The 19,886-nt window shown below is 46.0% G+C and overlaps 2 pseudogenes; both read left to right on the top strand.

Annotated features, from left to right (window-relative positions):
• Nucleotides 1-4,701: 4,701 nt before the first annotated feature.
• Nucleotides 4,702-7,699, top strand: LOC103304464 (neugrin-like; annotated as a pseudogene).
• A 1,809-nt stretch (nucleotides 7,700-9,508) lies between these two features.
• On the top strand, nucleotides 9,509-19,017 carry LOC129148466 (protein SET-like; annotated as a pseudogene).
• The last annotated feature ends 869 nt before the right edge of the window (nucleotides 19,018-19,886 follow it).

Here is a 19,886-nt window from a genome sequence, read left to right as displayed (position 1 = left end):
TTTTTACAGCAGCAAGAACATTGTAAGATTTCCAAAAGTCCTTGAGAGTCAACTCTTTATCCTTCTGCGTTGCCCTAAAAGCCATAGCAAATGTCCTTCGGAGGTAGTAGGCCTTGAAAGAGGCAAGGACACCTTGGCCCATAGGCTGTAAAAGGGAGGTGGTGTTAGGTGGAAGGTAAGCCACCTTGACATTGGGGTGAAAGTCATTCAAATCGGCAGGGTGACAAGGGGCACTGTCCAGCACTAGCAACACCTTAAAGGGCAGCCCCCTGGAAGCACAGTAGTCCTTGACTTCTGGCACAAAATGGTTGGCGAACCAGTCCTCAAATACGCTCAGTGTCACCCATGCCTTCTTGTTAGACTTCCAGATGACAGGTAGTAGGCCCTTCCATATGCCCTTGAGTGACTTTGGATTCTCGGCCAGACACACCAAGGGCTTCAGCTTGAAGTCACCAGCAGCATTAGCCCCAAGTAGCACACTCAATCTCTCCTTGCTGGCTTTGTGGCCTGATGCTGTCTTCTCCTCCTTGGCAATGTACGTACGTGTAGGCATACGCTTCCAGAACAAGCCTGTCTCATGCACATGAAACACTTGTTGATCACAGTAACCCCCCTCCCTAATGATCTCAGCCAACGCACTAGGAAAATCACCTGCTGCTTTGGCATCACCACTAGCAGCTTCCCCTGGCACCTTAAGATTATGCAAATTAGCACGAGCCTTAAAACGCATAAACCAACCTTTGCTAGCCACAAACTCTTCACTTTCACTCCCTTCCCCCTTTTCTTTTTTCAAGGCCTCAAACAATCTTTCAGCCTTCTCCTGAATCAACATCTGGCTAACTGGGATACGCCGTCGATGCTGCTCATCCAGCCAAAGCACTAATAATCTTTCCATCTCAATAATGAGACCACTCCGCTGCTCTGTAACCACAGTTGATGTCATAGGAGCAGATGCTTTCACATGTTCAAGTACACGCTTTTGATCATCGATGATCTTCGAGACAGTCATATGACTTAAGCCGAGCAACCGGCCAATGTGTGTAGGTGTTTCGCCCTCTTCTGAGCGTCTTATTATGTCTCCTTTCACTTCCATTGTGAGGGCTTTCCTTCTTTTTGTAGCACTGCCATCAGAAGAATCTGCCTTACGCTTAGGAGCCATAAGGACGGGCAAAAAGTGTTCAAAATAACAATACAAACAAAAGAGCGAATGAAGCACAATCCAAATGGCTTATAAACGGAGACTGACTGACAGCGTCTTCCTTGTATAGCGCCGCGTGATGACTCATTCATCCACTCCGCTGGCCAACTGGTTCCTGGGCGAACAGCGTGCAAAAGCCTTACATCGAATGACAGAACTTTTTTTTTTATATAAATAAATTTCAGATGGCGACGTAATCACAAAACAACGTATGTCGAGTCCGAAGTAACCCGAGGACTGTCTGGAGAAAGAGAGAGAGAGACATCTATTTTTTTGTTCCATTACTTGTATACATTGTTTGATTAACTCTTGTAATTGATGTGACCAGGGTTGGAACTTGCAACCTTCCGTTATTGAAATTATTCGCTGACCCACTTAGCTGTTTGGCCTCGGTCAGACATAGGTGACATTTTAAGTAACAACCCAATAATGTACCTGAGAACAGATAGATACCAAAACCATCATGATGACTTAGATAGTGGTGGAAGGCTAGAATAGCATTCATGGGATTTCAAAAGTGTCTTTTTTACAGGGAAATATTTAAAGTAAGCTATATCACTGTCAGACTGTATTACTGCATCAATTATTTTATAGGCCGAGAATGAAGCTCTGATAAGGTCAGTAGGAACTTGCTATCAGCAATGCAGGCTGCAGGGAAACACCAAAAGTGTATTTTTTTAAATGTCCATTTTAAATAAATTCTACTTAAATCCATCTTTAGAAAAGGTTTAATCTTGATGCTTCCCAATAATTTTACTGTTTTATTGTGAAAAGTTCTGAACATATTTGGTGCTACTGAATCAGCATATTGAAAATAAAATATAATGATGTACTACTGAAATATTCAAAATCATCATTTTGGCTGTTTGAACCTCACAAGGATGAGAGCATTTACACCACGGATATTAATAAAGTTTACAAACTTCCCATAATCAGTACACGCATATAGCTTTTCTCCAGTGTGAACTCTCTTGTGGATAAGGAGGTGATTATTGCAGGTAAAAGATTTCCCACATTCACTACACTCATAAGGTTTTGCACCACTGTGAACTCTCTGGTATTGAGTGAAGTTACAGCGTTCCCTAAAGAACTTCCTACAGTCACTACACTCTTAGGGCTTTTCTCCACTGTGAACTCTGTGGTGTTGAAAGAGGGTAAACCTGTGTGTAAATGACTTCCCGCAGTCATTATGCTCATGACTTTTCTCCAGTGTGAACTCTCCTGTGGATAAGGAGGTGATTATTGTGGGTAAAAGCTTTCCCACATTCACTACACTCCTAAGGTTTTCACCGCTGTGAACTCTCCGGTGTGGAGTGATGGTACTGCTTTGATTGAAGGACATCCTGCAATCACGACACTCATACAGCTTTTCTCCAGTGTGGACTTCGTTGTGGAATGAGTTTGGACCTCAGGATGATGGACATCCCATGATCACTACACTCCTATGGCTTTCCTACAGTGTAAACTCTTCTATGATGAATGAGGTTAAAGATTTCTCTGAAAGATTTCCCACATTTTTCACACTTATAATTCACTTCATAAAGGTCAGGCTACTGAAGATCACAAAACAAGGAAGACCTCAAATGAAATGACACACACATGGCAAGCACCACATGGAAGAGAAGTAGGATTGTCAGCTCATTCTTCTGCTAACAGTGTTCAGCATGGTTTGTTTGCTGGTGACATGGAAAGCTGTGCTGAAATATGATTATGTCTCATTGCAAGTAATCTCTCTCTCTCTCTCTCTCTGACTCTCTATCTCTCTCTCTCTCTCTTCAAGTATATATATCCATTTCTAACTCTAACTCTAACTCTAACTCTAACTCTAACTCTAACTCTATATCTTTATCTATATATACATACACAAGGGTAATATGCAAAGTGTCCACTCGGGAGTTCAACCAGGAGAACAATTGATGGCAATTGCCTGCGCTGACCACCAGGGGACGGTGCGGAACATGATATGTGACCAATGGCAGCATCAGGGCGCTGAGGGAGTGAGGGAAGGAGGAGGCAGGCAGGTGAGGGGAAGCATGCCATGGCAATATGAGTGCAGTGAGGGATGGAGGAGGTGGGGAGGCAGGGAATCAGATTGACGCTGATCGGTCCTAGGGACCCCATGAACAAATTTCATGCGCCAGGCCTCTAGTATTCAATAAATTAGTAGCTGGTGTTAAAGAACTATTTAAGCTCGTATGTACATCTCATAACACATGTGCAGGTCAATGTTAGAGAATACTGAAGACGGAGCAATGCAGAGGAGCAGGTGATGCAACAAGGCCACACAGGTGAAGGTAGTCAAAGGCCAGGAGGTCACAGGTGAAATGACAAGTCAGCACAGTGTCAAGTATGGCAGAGAAAAAGTAGAAATGTGCTGTTGCCCATGGTACTTGCACCTAACCACCGTTGGAAATGAGCAGGTGCTTGGTATCATCTAAACACCACCCTTATACCATATCTAGCCCACATTAGCAACTCAACAGGACCAGGCCTCTTCTGAGACCACCCTGCATGTTCACCCTGTAAAATAAATCAGGGTTCATCCTGCATATTCCTCTCTACAAGTATGTACAACAGAAATATTCCACGTATTAATGAAATATGACAGGGATGGGCAGCCAGCACTGGCCTAGAGCCATTCGGCTTGCAATCGTATTTAAGGAAGATAGTATTACCAACAACGGAAGTGGGATCTTTTAAGAACAGCTCAAGGTTCATGTATGTAAAGACCATAACCTGGCACAGGCAGTCACCAAGGACCTTTGCGTACAGGAAGGAGGTATAAATGGAAGCCATGGATCTGGACATAGTCACCCTGCCAGGGAGAGGAATAGCAGGTGGGACCCATTAAGCTGTCTGTAAGACTCCTGACTCCCAGACACATCCTGCACTGTCTGAGGCAATGTTTGTGGAGTCCTTCGCTCAGGGCTCTCCACAGACCTCACCCATGGCAGCCACAGCACATGTGACAGGACAGTGGGGGAAATGAGCAGAGCCCAGGGTCTGGCTGTAGAAGAGTGAAAGCTACATCAGAGGAATAAAGGAAGAGAGAACATCACCCCAGGACACTGGGAGAATGTGAAGGTCTTACCTACAGATGATACAAGTGCAAACACTTCCAGCATCACATCGCAGTACAGAAGTCTCTGAGGCTCATCAAGAAGTCTCCATTCCTCCTGAGAGAAGAAAATGGCCACGTCCTCAACGTTCATATACCGTCATAATGGAGACAGTACAGCCCACGATCAGATTCACTCCTAAGGGTCCAACTCTGTCATATTCCCACCCTCTACATCAATCTGCTCTCTCCACTCCACACACCAGAAAAGATACCAGGACTTCATCCCATGAAGGTCACGGTCATGTTATATTTCTACTGATATTTTGTCTTCCCACAATAAAGGCAGTTGAGCAGAGAGAAGATAACTGAGCTCTAGGATTCACATGTACACCACACTTCCTCTTGACAGTAGAGTGGGTGTCAAGAACATAGGGTAGAAGAGATGTTGGCCATACAGGGAGTGTGAGTGATTTGATACTGATCTTATTGGGCAATACCTGTGTAGTCCCTCAGATTGTTCCTCAAAGACACCAAATACATTGCGTCAAACTTCATCCTTACAACCACAATCCCAGAGTGCTGAGGCCATAGCTCTGTATTACCTGCTGCACAGAGTTCTTTGAACAACACTTCTCTCACACTGCTTCTTTCCCAGAGGCACAACTTCAAAGGCAACACAAATTTGCATTGGCGAGGACAGGTTGTTTCTTCATCACCTTATTTTCCAAATTTATAGATTACCTTCTCCATAATCCATTTCTATCTTACCCTTCTCCCTTACCCATGCCCATGGAGAATTTCAATCCTGGAGAACACTGATGTATAATATCTCATTCTTAACCATCAGTGTGTCACCCCCAACTACAAAAGGCAGGTGCGTACATAAATGTCATACAAGCCCTGACCATGGCAGGTGGCACCAAAACATCACTCTTTCCAGGCATTATCCAAAAATCACCTTTTTTTTTATCATCCAGACTCCACCAGAAATGGACTCTCCATACTTTCACTCTTATGTCAATGTCACCATGCTCTGGCCATGAAGTCACACTCCCTCTCCAAGTGCTCATCACTCTTCCTGCCGCACCTCTCTCACACCTGCACTGCTACAGTCCCGCCCCTGTGATCCTCTCCTCACCCTCTTACTTATTACTCAGCATGTGTGGTCCAGAGAACGCTTGTCAAATTCAAACAGAATCAAGTACTGCCCAGACTCTGACAGTCCACACTCACAGAGGCAGCCTGGAGTCCTGCTCTGAAGGCCTCTCTCCAGGACTGTTTTTCCCTTAAATCTAACCTATGAGGAACCACAGTCAGATCTCAGATACTCAGACCTCCCCTCCCCTGGTGCTGCAGGGTTCAATGGGGTCAGGCTGAAAGAACGCTGTGAGCAGAGAGGACTCTGGGAGGCGCGGAGGCCCCAATCCCGGCCTGATGGTGCTCAACAAGCCTCAGACACACCCTGCACAGCAAGGACGCTGCCTCCCAGGCCTCCTCCTACTCACCGCGAGTGGGCTGAAGCCTGTGAGTCCTGGAGGAAACTGAAGAGGTCCAAATGCCTGCCAGGAGCAGGAAGGCGGAAGTCCCGCCCTAAACGGATGCACTGACACAAAGTGTCCTTTAGCTCCGCCTATGTGGTCGCATTGCTTTCTGGGTAATGTAGTTTCCTCAAACGCCAAGGGGAGGGCTAGCATCCCAGCCAGTGACATTGGTGAATAAAGGTGATGTGGTTGAGCAAGTGGCCCTGGGGAAGGACGAGATGGGGCCAGAGGCCTGGTTAACTGGGACAGATGGGCAGACCTCCCAGGAGAGGGGAGTGGGGAGAACCCAAAAGTTCCCCCAAGGAATATATGCACAGGCGAAAATGAGAGACATCTGTAATACTATCAAGGATCAAAAAGACAATTAAAATTTAAAAATATATACAATATAGCCCAGCTGGTGTTGCTCAATGTTTGAGCACTGATCTATGATCCATGAGGTCCTGGTTCTATTCCTGGTTAGGGAACATATAAAAGGAGAAAATTCCTCCAGGGTGGGGCCCAGAATTTGAGAGACATTTTCCTCTGGACCTGCAGATAATAAATATAACTCCATCTCTCTAAGTGTTGCTTGGTTCCTCTCCAGTTTTCTGTAACAGTACCGGCTCCCTTCTGGCCCTCAGCCTGAGGCAGGGCCTTGCCTCTTCCCTCATCAGAAGCACAGGGGCAGGTGTTGGGCTCCTTTGCGTCCACGGTCCCTTCACCAGGGACGTATTTCATCGCCTTTTAGAGGACTCAGCTCCCCTTGCTCAGGGGCTGCTGATGTGGGTGTTAGATTTTGGGGGCGATGAACAAAGAGACGAGGGCTGGGGGCTTCCTGATTTAGCTGAGGCGCTTCAACCACCCATGTTGGTCCCACGCGTGGCTTCTGCCATTGGTTCTCTTCCCCAGCGCCCGGAGACGCCAGAAAAAAGCCATCCCGTTCCAGAAAATTCAGAGGCAGATGGAGCCCCGAATGGCCCCGCCCAAGACTCTGACCAGGGACGCCAGGGAGCAGATCCGTTATTTACATGAAGGATTTCCAGAGTCCTGGTCAGTTCCCAGATTGGCGGAAGGCTTGGATGTTAGCACCGATGTGATCAGAAGGGTTTTAAAAAGCAAGTTTGTGCCCACATTGGAGAAGACACTGAAGCAGGATCAAAAGGTCCCTCAGAAAGCTGGGCCTGCCCACTCGCTCCACCAGCTTCCAGGCCGTGGGGATGCCTGGGAGCTGTTTTCTGCAGGCCGCCCTGTGTCAGGAGCTGAAGCCTCATCCCAAGGCCACGGTCACAGCACAGCTTTGAGGGTGACAGAACCGAATACTCAGAGTACAAACACCCTGAGGAGACAGAAGGGAAGGAATAAAGGAGTCCAGAGCCTGGAGAAGGAAAGCTTTGTGTCTGTTGCTGCAGCCCAAGGTCAGCACAGAGAGCTGCAGAAGTACTCCACCAGTGGGTGTGAGGGCGCCAGAGGCTCTGACAGTGATGGATTGCCAAGTGCGAAGGAGCTGGAAGCATGGAAGGCAAGAGAACTGGATGAGCAGAACTTCAGCAGCAAGGTAGCGCAGAGGGGGTGAGAGTTCTTTGAGGACAACGGGAACTTCCTGTACAGAATTTGACCGGGAGCCTGGCTGGTGGAGGTGTCATGTAAAACACAGCTGAGCGAGCAGATTGGAGCTGCCTGGATTTCTGTGTGTGGATTGTCCACCTTGGAAATGATGAGCCTGAAAATGGAAGGAGCCGCTTGGATTTCAGTCTGACAGGGGACAGTGAACTTCACAGGGCAGATGTGTATGCGGGCAGCGTGAATAACAGGCTAGGTGTAGTCTAGCTCCTGGAGCATGGCTCCTGGTCTGACCATGTGGATATTCAGTACTCACCCTTCTTGCTTAGGCTTTCTCTGTGTCGAAACCAGCCTGTGTCACATACGTTAGGAGTTTATTGTCTTTACAATATGTGCATGGGAGGAATTGAAAAGTGTTGCTTCCTACATCGTTTACTTCTTGATTAATGAACACTAACAGTTCTGGAGCTGCTTAGTCAATTGGTTGTATTCATTTTGTGCAAAGTAAAGTGAAATGCAGCAAAAAATAAGTATATACATATATGCATAGTCCATGGACATAGACAATAATGTGCTGAGTGCCTAGAAATGGTGGGGGCAGGGCAGAGGGAGGCAGAGGAGGATGAGGATGGGGGAAATTGGGTCTATTTGTAATAGAGCCAAAAATAAAAGCATCGTTTGTCCACCTGGCATGGCTCAGTGGTTGGGCATGGACCCATGAAACAACGTATCTCTAGTTGGATTCCAAGTCAGGGCACTTGCCTAGGTTGGGGAGCTCCATCCCTGTAGGGGGCATGCAGGAGAGAGCTGATCGATGATTCTCTCTCATCATTGATGTGTCTCCGTCTCCCTCTCTCTCTAAAAAATCAATAAAGAAAGAAGAGCGTTAAAATTGATTTGATTCAACAACACCAATTTGAGTGAAGACCGTCATGTTTTCTCCCAGGTTCTCTAAGCAAAATCATGCCTTGGTCTGTTGTGTGGAAGATGTCCCAGGCACACCTGTGTTCAGGAACAGGAAGCAGCCTAGAGCAGGTCGGCCTCACCTTGGTCTGTAGTGTTAGAGTTCATTGCTTCATGTTCAAAAAGATTTCACTGCACAAGTTCAGAAGATTTTGAGGACACATTAACTGAAACTGGGGATAATGAAAAAACGTAGGCCTTAGGATAGAACAGGAAGCAGCAGAGAGATAGAACAGGAAGCAGCAGGCTCCTTTGACTCTAGAAACATTGTGGGAAATACATGAGCCAAAGCGAGGCTGCTGTTTGCTCACTGGGCATTCAGAGGAAAGGAGGCCTTGAGCGCAGAGTCAGGGGTTAGGCCAGGACGAGCTGCCACTGCTCATTGCTACCCTGGTTGCAGGTTGCGTGGGATCCCTGAAAATCTTAGGAGAGCCGGGCAAGCGTGGTTCAGTGGGTGAGTGTTAACCTATGACCCTGCAGGTCTCTGATCAATTCCTGGTCAGGACATGCTCAGGTGGTGGACTGGATTCATATTGTGGTGCATGCAGGAGGCAGCCTATCCGTGATTCTCTCTCATCATTCATCTTTCTCTCTCTCTATCCCCTGCCCCTTCCTCACTGAAATCAATAAAAATATAGTTTTGAATGTATATTTTAAATCAATTACACTTACATCAAAGTTTAAAAAATAATTAAAACTTGCCACTTCTCATTGTTTTACTATTTTATCATGTGTGTTCTTGAGTATATTTCTATCTAATGCATCAGCATGTTTGTAATAAAATATAATGATGTGCTCCTGAGATATCCTAGCAGGCCCATGTTCAGTGCCAACATTTGGTCATTTTGAAACTAATCACGATGAGAGTATTTACCACCAGGAATAAATGGTGGAGAATGTTAGCAACATAGATTGAATTTAAAAGTGTATCATGCAAGTGGACATTAAATTGTGCATAAGGTAAAATGTGAGAAAAATGATTTTCCTTCCAGTATTCAAAACATACTGAATAGTTCCAAATGGAAAACAAACCAATTGAGTCCTTAAGGAATGGGTGAAGCGAATAGAGATGTCTTAGATGCTGAACTGCCCTCCTATTGGTTAAATCCTAAATTCATTTGAAAAATTGAAAAAGTGAGAGCTCAGCGCGCCTTTGAGCCTGGCGACTTCCCATTGATCAGATCCTAGGTCTTGCCTCACAGCATGGCCCCCAAACTCCAGTCCTAGGTCCCACCTCAAACAAAGAAACCAAAACTATCTCCAGCCCCCAAGCAGGAGAAGAAGCCGACCCCTCCAGACGTGCTGAGGGTGAAAAAGAACAGCAAGAAGCGATTGAACATATTGGTGAAGTACAAAATGAAATAGACAACTCAAAGAACAAGCCAGTGAGGAGATTTTGAAAGTAGAACAGAAATATAACAAACTCCACCAACCACTTTTTCAGAATAGGTCAGAATTGTTCGCCAAAGTCCCAAATTTTGGGGTAACAACATTTGTCAACCATCCACAAGTGTCTGCACCGCTTGGGGAAGAGAATGAAGAGGCGCTGCATTATTTGACAAGAGTTGAAGTGACAGAATTTGAAGATATTATGTAAGGTTACAGACTAGATTTTTATTTTGTTGAAAATCCTTACTTCGAAAATAAAGTTCTATCTAAAGAGTTTCATCTGAATGAGAGTAGTGGTCCATCTTCAAAGTCCACTGAAATCAAATGGAAATCTGGAAAGGATTTGACGAAACATTCAAGTCAAACACAGAATAAAGCCAGCAGGAAGAGACAGCATGAGGAACCAGAGAGCTTCTGTACCTGGCTTACTGGCTATTCTGACGCAGGTGCAGGTGAGTTAGAAGTCATCAAAGATGACATTTGGCCAAATCCTTTATAGTACTACTTGGTTCCTGACATGGACGACGAAGAAGGGGAAGGAGAAGAAGATGATGATGATGATGAAGAAGAGGAAGGGTTGGAAGATATTGATGAAGAAGGGATGAGGATGAAGGTGAAGAAGTTGAAGATGAGTAATTTTCTAGTATTATGCTGTCCCTTCTAAAGCACAGAAAGGTTGGGATTCAAACAATATCTGTAAATTCTATGATGATAGGTCATAATTTTGCTTGACAATCATCCCTGGAAGTGAAAATAACCAAAAAAATTAAGGTACTAAAGAAAAATACCTTTAATAAAAAATAATAAACCAGAACAGAGTACAGTAAGCAATTTGCAGGTTGGTGAATTAGAAAGTAAAACAATTTATATAATCATAATTCAATAAAAAATCTCTTCAGCCACAAATGTACCAGATAGTAGATCTGGGCATGTCCTTCAAGCCTCAGTTGTACTGGAAACACATGAGGAATATAGTACAGTGCATGTTCCATTAAAAGGGTTTAAATTCAGAAAAATAGGTCCCAAACAGTCGCATTCAGTGTTATTATTCTAAGTAAATAAAATAAAACATTCCCTGCACATTTAACACTTTGCTCCAATGTGAACTCTCAGATGTTTAATAAGACTAGATTTTTGGCGAAAGGACTTCCCACATTCAGTACACTCATATGGCTTCTCCCCAGTGTAAACTCTCTGGTGTTTAATGATTGCACTTCTTTCACTGAAGGACTTCCCACATTCAGTACACTCATATGGCTTCTCTCCAGTGTGAACTCTGAGGTGTACAGTGAGGTGAGCTCTTAGACGAAAGGAAATCCCACATTCACTTACACTCATACATCTCTTATCCAGGGTGAACTCTCTTGTGTCCAATGAGGTTAAAGAATCGTCTAAACACTTGCCTACATTTCTTACACTCACAAATCACTTCTCCAGAAAATTCACCCTGACATTGAACAACTTTCAGGAAGTGGCTGGCAGCATTTTCACAGTCACCCCACTGGTGATGACTTTTTCCATCAAGAAATTCCTGTGAAATCTCCCTGCCACAGTGTAGCTCTTCGGTGTTGAGAGTGGCCTGGTGCTGGGGAAGCTCTGAGTTGTACTGCAATTCTTCCCCAACCTCCCTGCGGGTGGAAGGCACCATCGATAAGTAGAAGCTGCACCTGCTCACATAGGATGCCCTGTCCATAGCTTGTTTCCAGGGCTCTGCTCCACATTCATTCCTCTGTTGCTGGGGAGGGTTTGCACTGAAACACAAGTCTCCAACACATGCATCACTACAGAAGGCTTTCTGCTCAAAGTATGTTGAATGTGAACCAGTCAGGTGCAAAACATGTTGTTACACAGAGAAACACCACTTACACAGAAGGGTCCTCCCGGTGGCTAGAGCTGTCTGAGAAGCCCTGTCCTGTGACTCTCCTTGTATAGATACACTCTCATCAGAACAGACCACCTCATCATCCATTTTATGCCAACAACCTGAAAAGCGAGAAAGGATGAGGCAATGAATGTTGAATGTGGTGACAGTGGGAAGTCCCATTGCAAAAGTGTGGCACACATCACACGTTGGTTCCATGAAATTGTTTGAAAATAAAAGATGTGCAGGAAGGATGAATAAGAGGCTCTTGTGACTTTTTGGGCTAATGAAGATCCCAACACAGGGAGGCCTCACCAGAAGTATGACACAAACATGGGAAGCACCACATGGATTAGAATATGGATCTCCAGCTCATCCTTCAACTAACAGCATTCAGCAGGGCTTATCTGCTGGGGACCGGGCGAGCTGTGCAAGAGGTTGGTTCCGTCTTACTCCAAGTAGAATTCAATAAAGGAGTAGCTGGTTTTGAAGACTACTTAGCACGTATGTGGACCTCATAACACATGTGCGAGTCAATGTTGCAGAATACTGCATAGGCACCAGTGCAGAGGAACAGGTGATGACGTATTAAACAGTCAGCACTGGGCCTGAGCAACACAGCTTGCTATAGTATTCAGGGATGAAAATATTACATTTGAATGGGGCCATACAAGAACAGCCCATGGTTCATGTAGGTAAAAACCCTAACATGGCAGTGGCTGCCACAAAGAACCCTTACCTAGAGGAAGAGGGCAGAAGTTGAAGCCCTGCATGTGGACACTGTCAGCCTCCCATGAAGAGAAAGTGCAAACTGGGACCCATTAAGCTCGCTGCAAGACGCCCGACTCCCTGACACTTCCGGTACTTTTTGAGGTAACAGGTGTTATGGATGATCGTGGAGTCCTTTGCTCAGCGCCCTCCATGCAGCCCATCTCTGGCAGCCACAGCACATTTGACAGGACAGTGGGGGACATTAGCAGAGGCCATGTTCTGGTTGTGGGAGAGAGAAAGCTATGCCTGAGGAATAAAGGAAGAGAGGTCTTCACCTCAGGACACTGGGACAACGTGAAGCTCTTACCTACAGATAATACAAGTGCAAACACTTCTAGCATCACCTTGCAGTACAGAAGTCTCTGAGCCTCATCTAAGAGCCCCCACTCCTCCTGAGAAAAGGCAATGGCCACATCCTCAAAGTTCACATCCTGTCATATGGGGACAGTACAGGCCATGATCAGATTCACTCCTAAGATTATATGTCTGTCTGACTCCCCACCCTCCATACCCATCTGCTCTTTCCACTCTTCACATCAGAGAAAATACCAGGCCTTCATCCCATGAAAGCCACTGTATTCTTATTTTCCTGCTGACATTTTTCTTCCCACAATTAAGGGAGTTGAGCAGATAGAAGATACCTGAGCTGTAGAACTCCCATGTATGCAACAGTGCCTCTTATCAATACAGTGGGTGTCAATAACATAGGTTAGAGAGGGATGTTCATCATAAAGAGAGTGAATGATTTGATACTGGTCTTCTCAGCAAATAGCTTTGTATGCCATCCAATTGTTCTTCTAAGACACCAAAAACATGGCATCACACTTCACCAGCTTGACCCCATTTCCAAGGTACTGTGGCCATCACTTTTCATAATCCGGTGCACGTAGTTCTTTGAACAACACTTCTCTCACACAGCTTCATTCCCAGAGGCACAACTTCAAAGGTAATGCAAATTTGCTGTGGTGTGTATATTTTCCTAATCACCTCCTTTTCCAAAAAATATAGGTGACCACTTCCATAATCTATTTCTCTTTTACTGTTCTTCCTTACCCATCGTGGAGATTCACAAGCCTGGGTAACACTGGGGAATGCAATCTCATTCCCATCAACCAGTGTGTCACTCCCAACAACAAAAGGCAGTGGGTTAGTTAAATGACACCTAAGCTCTTAACCTAGAATGTAGCATACAAACACCTCTCTATAAAGGTAATTACCCTTAAATTCACCTTATTGTTACATCCAGGCACCACCAGAAATAGACTTCCTTCATTCATTCTTATGTCAATGTAAGGGTGCTTTGGACATGAATTCACATTCCCTCTCCAAGTGCACATCACTCTTTATATCACACCTCTCTCACACCTGCACTTCCACAGCACCAGCTCCCATACTCATCTCCTGGCCTTTTACTTATTACTCAGCATGTGTCATCAGAGGATGGTTGCCAAATTGAATCAGGATCAAGTACTGCCAAGACTCTGATAGGCCACACTCATAGAAGTAGCCTTGAGTCCTGTTATGTAGGCCTCTCTCCATGACTGTTTTTTTTTTTTCCTTCAACCACAACTATACAGAACAACCATCAGATCTCAGCTATCCATAGCCCACCTCCTCTTATGCTTCACTTGATGTCCCTTCACTACTCACAGCCAACATCTCTCACTTAACCTTCACTCAAGTCCCAGCCCCAATGTCCCTCTGAACCATGCCCAGTGACTCTCAGAGATGATGATTCAAGCCTCTTATCTAATCCACAAGACTGAATGCAACTCCCCTCAGCCAGGCTACACCAAGGATCACAACAAAATCCTGGTAAGCATTGAGAGATATGAATATGTACCAGCCCTAGTCTCATCTTGTTTGAATTATCTTTGCCTCCAATTAATCTCAGGTCCACTCATCTTTAAAAGGTATTGGCCACTGCTAAATGATTATCTCTCCCCCACACTCTATATGACAACTTCTTTCCCTAAGCTGTGTTATGACACCCCCTTCTCACAAACTGGCCCCAGGAAGAAAGCCATTCCTCAGGCTCACACTGTCCCTTCTAAGCTACTAGAACCATTACCAACCTGACCATGATTCCCTGTATTAAAGTGATATACTGTCCTAGATGATGTGTCTCATTTTGTTGAGCACAGACCCATGCACTAGTGTGAGGTCACATGCCTGGGTTGTGGGCTGGATCCAGAGTAGAGATTGTGCAGGTGGCAACCGATCCCTGTTTTTTGCTCATCCCTATTTGTCTGTCTCTCTCGCCTTCCCCCCCACCCCAACCTTTCTACATCTAAAATCAATAAAAATATAGATGTATTTAAAAAAAAACAAAACACATACCTGCAGGTTCCTGATTCGGCTCCCTCTTTACTGCAATCCTTTGCACATTCTGGAACCTGTGTCTGGAGGACCTCGCACTCACTACACTGGTCGCCAAAAACAAGGTCCACTCCATGAAGCCCTCCTCCTGGCCTTTGGAGTCTGGGCTCAGTGTCTGTTCAAAGTCCCCAGGTCCCCGGGATACAAGAGCGGCTGACAGACCCAGGACTCTACTATCTCAGAGGCCACAAGTGTGTGAGGCCCTGAAATAAGCTCCACAAACCCGTACACCTGATCGATTCTGCATTTGCAGGAATTTGTGGAAAGAAAATGGTCTGTTGGGAGCCTGGCAACCACCAGGCTCTCTGGGCTCAGGCTGCTCAGTGCCCTTGCCCAGCCCAGAGGCCAGGTGCCCTCCAGATGCCTGTGTGATCTCGGGGCTCAGTCCTCAGTGCTCACTCCTGCCAGTTCCCTTGTCATTTACAGGACCTCCCCTTCCTGTCCACAATGCTGTCCTCTGTCTTCTAGTCTGTTCTTCCTCTGAGCAATGTTCGGAAAAGTTAGAATCCTGCCTCAGAAAATGTCCCTCTTTTTTTTTTTTACAACCATGTATGGCCCCAGCATTCTGAGAATGAAAGTAGAACTCCTCGTGCAAAACCACACCTCATCTCTTTGTTGCCTTTACACACAAAACAGGCCCTGAATTCTGAATCCTCCCCGCTCAGACTCACCATCACTTCCTTACAAGGTGGCACTGCAGCATTTCACCCTCTTCCCTAAGGTGACCAGATTTTAACATTGGTAAAGCGGGACACCATTGACCGGGGGGAGGGGGGTTCTTGATGAAAAATTTGGTCTATATGGAGCAACAAAAATTTTCATATAACGCAAAAAATAGTATTGTAATATATTTTTTAAAATTTCAACATAAGTACAATTTACAAATATAATAAATAAAATTATGTATAGTATTATTTCATTCTTTGACATATTTCTTATTTGAGTGTATTTTTTTAGTAGATTGCTGTCGTTGAAAAGGTCATGAAATTTTTCACAAGAATTTGTTAAATGATATTTCATACATAAAATGGCTTTCAAAGTCTCAACACTTAATTGTGATTTTTTAATTTTTTTCAATTTTTTTTATTAAGGTATTATATGTGTACATATCTTACCATTGTAATGGTGATTTCTCTGATGTCCACACTTTATTTACCGTAGAAAAAAACGCGTTCAGTCGCAGCATGAGTTCCTGGTAAGGACAGCGCGTATTCCACAATTTTTAGTACATTATTTATCCTGGCTCAATAGCCACATGGCCGCCGAAAACCCTATATTCCCTTCCCGTTCTCCCGCCGTTCCCTAGCTTGTCGTGCATTCTTTCCAAAAATCGGGACTTTTTTAAAAAATATATTTTATTGATTTTTTACAGAGAGGAAGGGAGAGGGATAGAGAGTTAGAAACATCGATGAGAGAGAAACATCGATCAGCTGCCTCCTGCACGCCTCCACCTGGGGATGTGCTCGCAACCAAGGTCCATGCCCTTGACCGGAATCGAACCCGGGACCCTTCAGTCCGCAGGCCGACGCTCTATCCACTGAGCCACACCGGTTTCGGCAAAACTCCGGACTTTTTTAAAACGCCGCGGGGCACGGGACAAATTGTTAAAAATCGGGACGGTCCCGCCAAAAGCGGGACGTCTGGTCACCTTACTCTTCCCCCATCACCCACGTGTCACCACCAGGGACTCACCATTCCGGACGCTGGGACCTGGGCGGCAGGACCTGAGCGGCGCCGGCCCCCAGGCTGGAGGGTTCAGGGGGGTCGGGCTGCGGGAACGCTGTGAGCGGAGAGGCGTCCGGGAGGCAGGGGGACCCCGATCTCGCCTGTTGGGGCTCCAGGAGCCTCAGACACACCCTGCACCGCAGGCAGCGGACTCCCAGGCCTCCTCCTACTCAGTCCAGTGCCCTGAAGCCAGTGACTCTGTGAACAACAGATCTAGAATGTTACCATGACCACCGGGAGGAGGAAGGCGGAAGTCCCGCCTTAACCGGATGCGCAGACACCAAAATGCCCTTTGGCTCCGCCCACACTTTGTGCAGTGCTTTCTGGGTAAGGTAGTTTTCTAAACAGACGAGCCGAGCTAAAAACCCAACCAATGAGTTAGGTAAATAAAAGTGTTGTGGCAGAGAGAGTGAAGGCTGGGGAGGGACAAGATGGGTCCATAGGCTTGGCTAACTGCAAAAGACGGACAGATCTCCTAGGGGAAGAGGGTAGTAGGACTGCAAGAGATCCATCAAGGAGGGAAATTGGAGACATTCATAATAGTATCAACAATGTAAACTACACGTATTTTTTTAAAAAATAATGAAGCCCAGCTGGTGTGTCTCAATGATTGAGCATTGACCTATGAACCAGGAAGTCGTGGTTCTTTTCCTGGTCAGAGCACAACATGGGTTAAAGGCTCAATTCCCAGTGTTGGGGTGGACTCGTGCAGGGGCCGCTAATCAATGATTCTCTCTCATCATTGATGTTTCTCTCTCTCCTCTCCCTTCCACTCTATAAAATCAATGAAAAAACTTAATAAAGTACATACATACATGCATAGCCCATGGACATAGACAATAATGTGGTGAGGGCCTAGAAGAGGTGGTAGTAGGGTAGAGGGGAAAAAAGGGGGAGTGGTATAGGGGAAACTGGGAAGATCTGTAATAGAGTCAACAACTACAACAAAAGAATAGTGTGCACTGTCAGTGTGGCTCAGTGGCGGTGCATGTACCCAGGAACCAAGATATCATTGGTTCCATGTCAGGTCGAGGCACATGCCCAGGTTGGCGGCTCCATTCTAGGAGGGGGAATGCAGGAGGCAGCTGGTCAATGATTCTTTCTCATCATGGATGTTTCTCCCTCTCCCCTTCTCTCTAAAAATTCAATAAAATATTTTTAAAATGAATGGTGTTAAGATTGATTTGACTCCACAACACCAAAGTGAGTGTGAGCCATCACATTTTCTCCCAAGTCTTGTAAGCAAAGTCACGCCATGACCTGTCTTTATAGAGGATGTCCCAGGCATAACCAGCCTGGAACGGCTCTGCCTCAGGTTCGCCTAAAGTAGGTGAGGTCTTGACTTCATGCAGAAAAGATTTCACACCATGAGTTTCAGAAGATTGTGAGGGTACTGTGGGAAGTCTTCCAGCCAAACATCTTTTTGATCGTTGACAGTATTACAGATGTCTCCCATTTTCGCCTGTGCATATATTCTTTGGGGGATCTCTCCCGGTTCTCCCCACACCCCTCTCCTGGGAGGTCTGCCCGTCTGTTCCAGTTAACCAGGCCTCTGGCCCCATCTCCTCCTTCCCCAGGGCCACTTGCTGAACCACATCACCTTTATTCACCAATGTCACTGGCTGGGATGCTAGCCCTCCCCTTGGCGTTTGAGAAAACTACATTACCCAGAAAGCAATGCGACCATGTAGGCGGAGTTAAAAGACATTTTGTATCAGTGCATCCGGTTAGGGCGGGACTTCCGCCTTCCTGCTCCTGGCGGGCATTTTGACCTCTTCAGTTTCCTCCAGGACTCACAGGCTTCAGCCCACTCGTGGTGAGTAGGAGGAGGCCTGGGAGGCAGCGTCCTTGCTGTGCAGGGTGTGTCTGAGGCTTGTTGAGCACCATCAGGCCTGGTGGGGCCTCCGCGCCTCCCAGAGTCCTCTCTGCTTCCTGCGTTCTTTTGGCCTGACCCCATTGAACCCTGCAGCACCAGGGGAGGGGAGGTCTGAGTGTCTGAGATCTGACTGTGGTTCTTCATAGGTTAGATTTAAGGATAAACAGTCCTGGAGAGAGGCCTTCAGAGCAGGACTCCAGGCTGCCTCTGTGAGTGTGGACTGTCAGAGTCTGGGCAGTACTTGATCCTGTTGGAATTTGACAAGCGTTCTCTGGACCACACATGCTGAGTAATAAGTAAGAGGGTGAGGAGAGGATCTCAGGGGGCGGGACTGTAGCAGTGCAGGTGTGAGAGAGGTGCGGCAGGAAGAGTGATGAGCACTTGGAGAGGGAGTGTGACTTCATGGCCAGAGCACCGTGACAGTGACATAAGAGTGAAAGTATGGAGAGTCCATTTCTGGTGGAGTCTGGATGATAAAATAAGGGTGATTTTGGATAATGCCTGGAAAGGGTGATGTTTTGGTGCTACCTGCCATGTTCAGGGCTTGGATGACATTTATGTACCCACCTGCCTTTTGTAGTTGGGGGTGACACAGTGATGGTTAGGAATGAGATATTATACATCAGTGTTCCCCAGGCTTGAAATTCTCCATGGGCATGGGTAAGGGAGAAGGGTAAGAGAGAAATGGATTATGGAGATGGAAATCTATAAATTTGGAAAATAAGGTGATTAAGAAACAACCTATCCTCGCCAATGCAAATTTGTGTTGCCTTTGAAGTTGTGCCTTGGGAAAGAAGCAGTGTGAGAGAAGTGTTGTTCAAAGAACTCTGTGCAGCAGGTAACACAAAGCTATGGCCTCAGCACTCTGGGATTGTGGTTGTAAGGGTGAAGTTTGACGCAATGTATTTGGTGTCTTTGAGGAACAATCTGAGGGACTACACAGGTATTGCCTGATAAGACCCGTATCAAATCACTCACCCTCCCTGTATGGCCGACATCTCTTCCTACCCTATGTTCTTGACACCCACTCTACTGTCAAGAGGAAGTGTGGTGTACATGTGAATCCCAGAGCTCAGTTATCTTCTATCTGCTCAACTGCCTTTATTGTGGGAAGACAAAGTATCGGTAGAAATATAACATGACCGTGACCTTCATGGGATGAAGCCCTGGTATCTTCTCTGGTGTGTGGAGTGGAGAGAGCAGATTGATGTGGAGGGTGGCAATATGACAGAGTTGGAACCTTAGAAGTGAATCTGATCGTGGGCTGTACTGTCCCCATTATGACGGTATATGAACGTTGAGGACGTGGCCATTTTCTTCTCTCAGGAGGAATGGGGGATCCTTGGTGAGCCTCAGAGACTTCTGTACTGCGATGTGATGCTGGAAGTGTTTGCACTTGTATCATCTGTAGGTAAGACCTTCACATTCTCCCAGTGTCCTGGGGTGATGTTCTCTCTTCCTTTATTCCTCTGATGTAGCTTTCACTCTTCTACAGCCAGACCCTGGGCTCTGCTCATTTCCCCCACTGTCCTGTCAGATGTGCTGTGGCTGCCATGGGTGAGGTCTGTGGAGAGCCCTGA

The sequence above is a fragment of the Eptesicus fuscus genome, unplaced genomic scaffold, assembly GCF_027574615.1.
Source record: "Eptesicus fuscus isolate TK198812 unplaced genomic scaffold, DD_ASM_mEF_20220401 sc27, whole genome shotgun sequence".
Classification (NCBI taxonomy): domain Eukaryota; kingdom Metazoa; phylum Chordata; class Mammalia; order Chiroptera; family Vespertilionidae; genus Eptesicus; species Eptesicus fuscus.
Note: the sequence above shows the minus strand (reverse complement) of the source record. Positions and strands in the feature narration are given on the sequence as shown.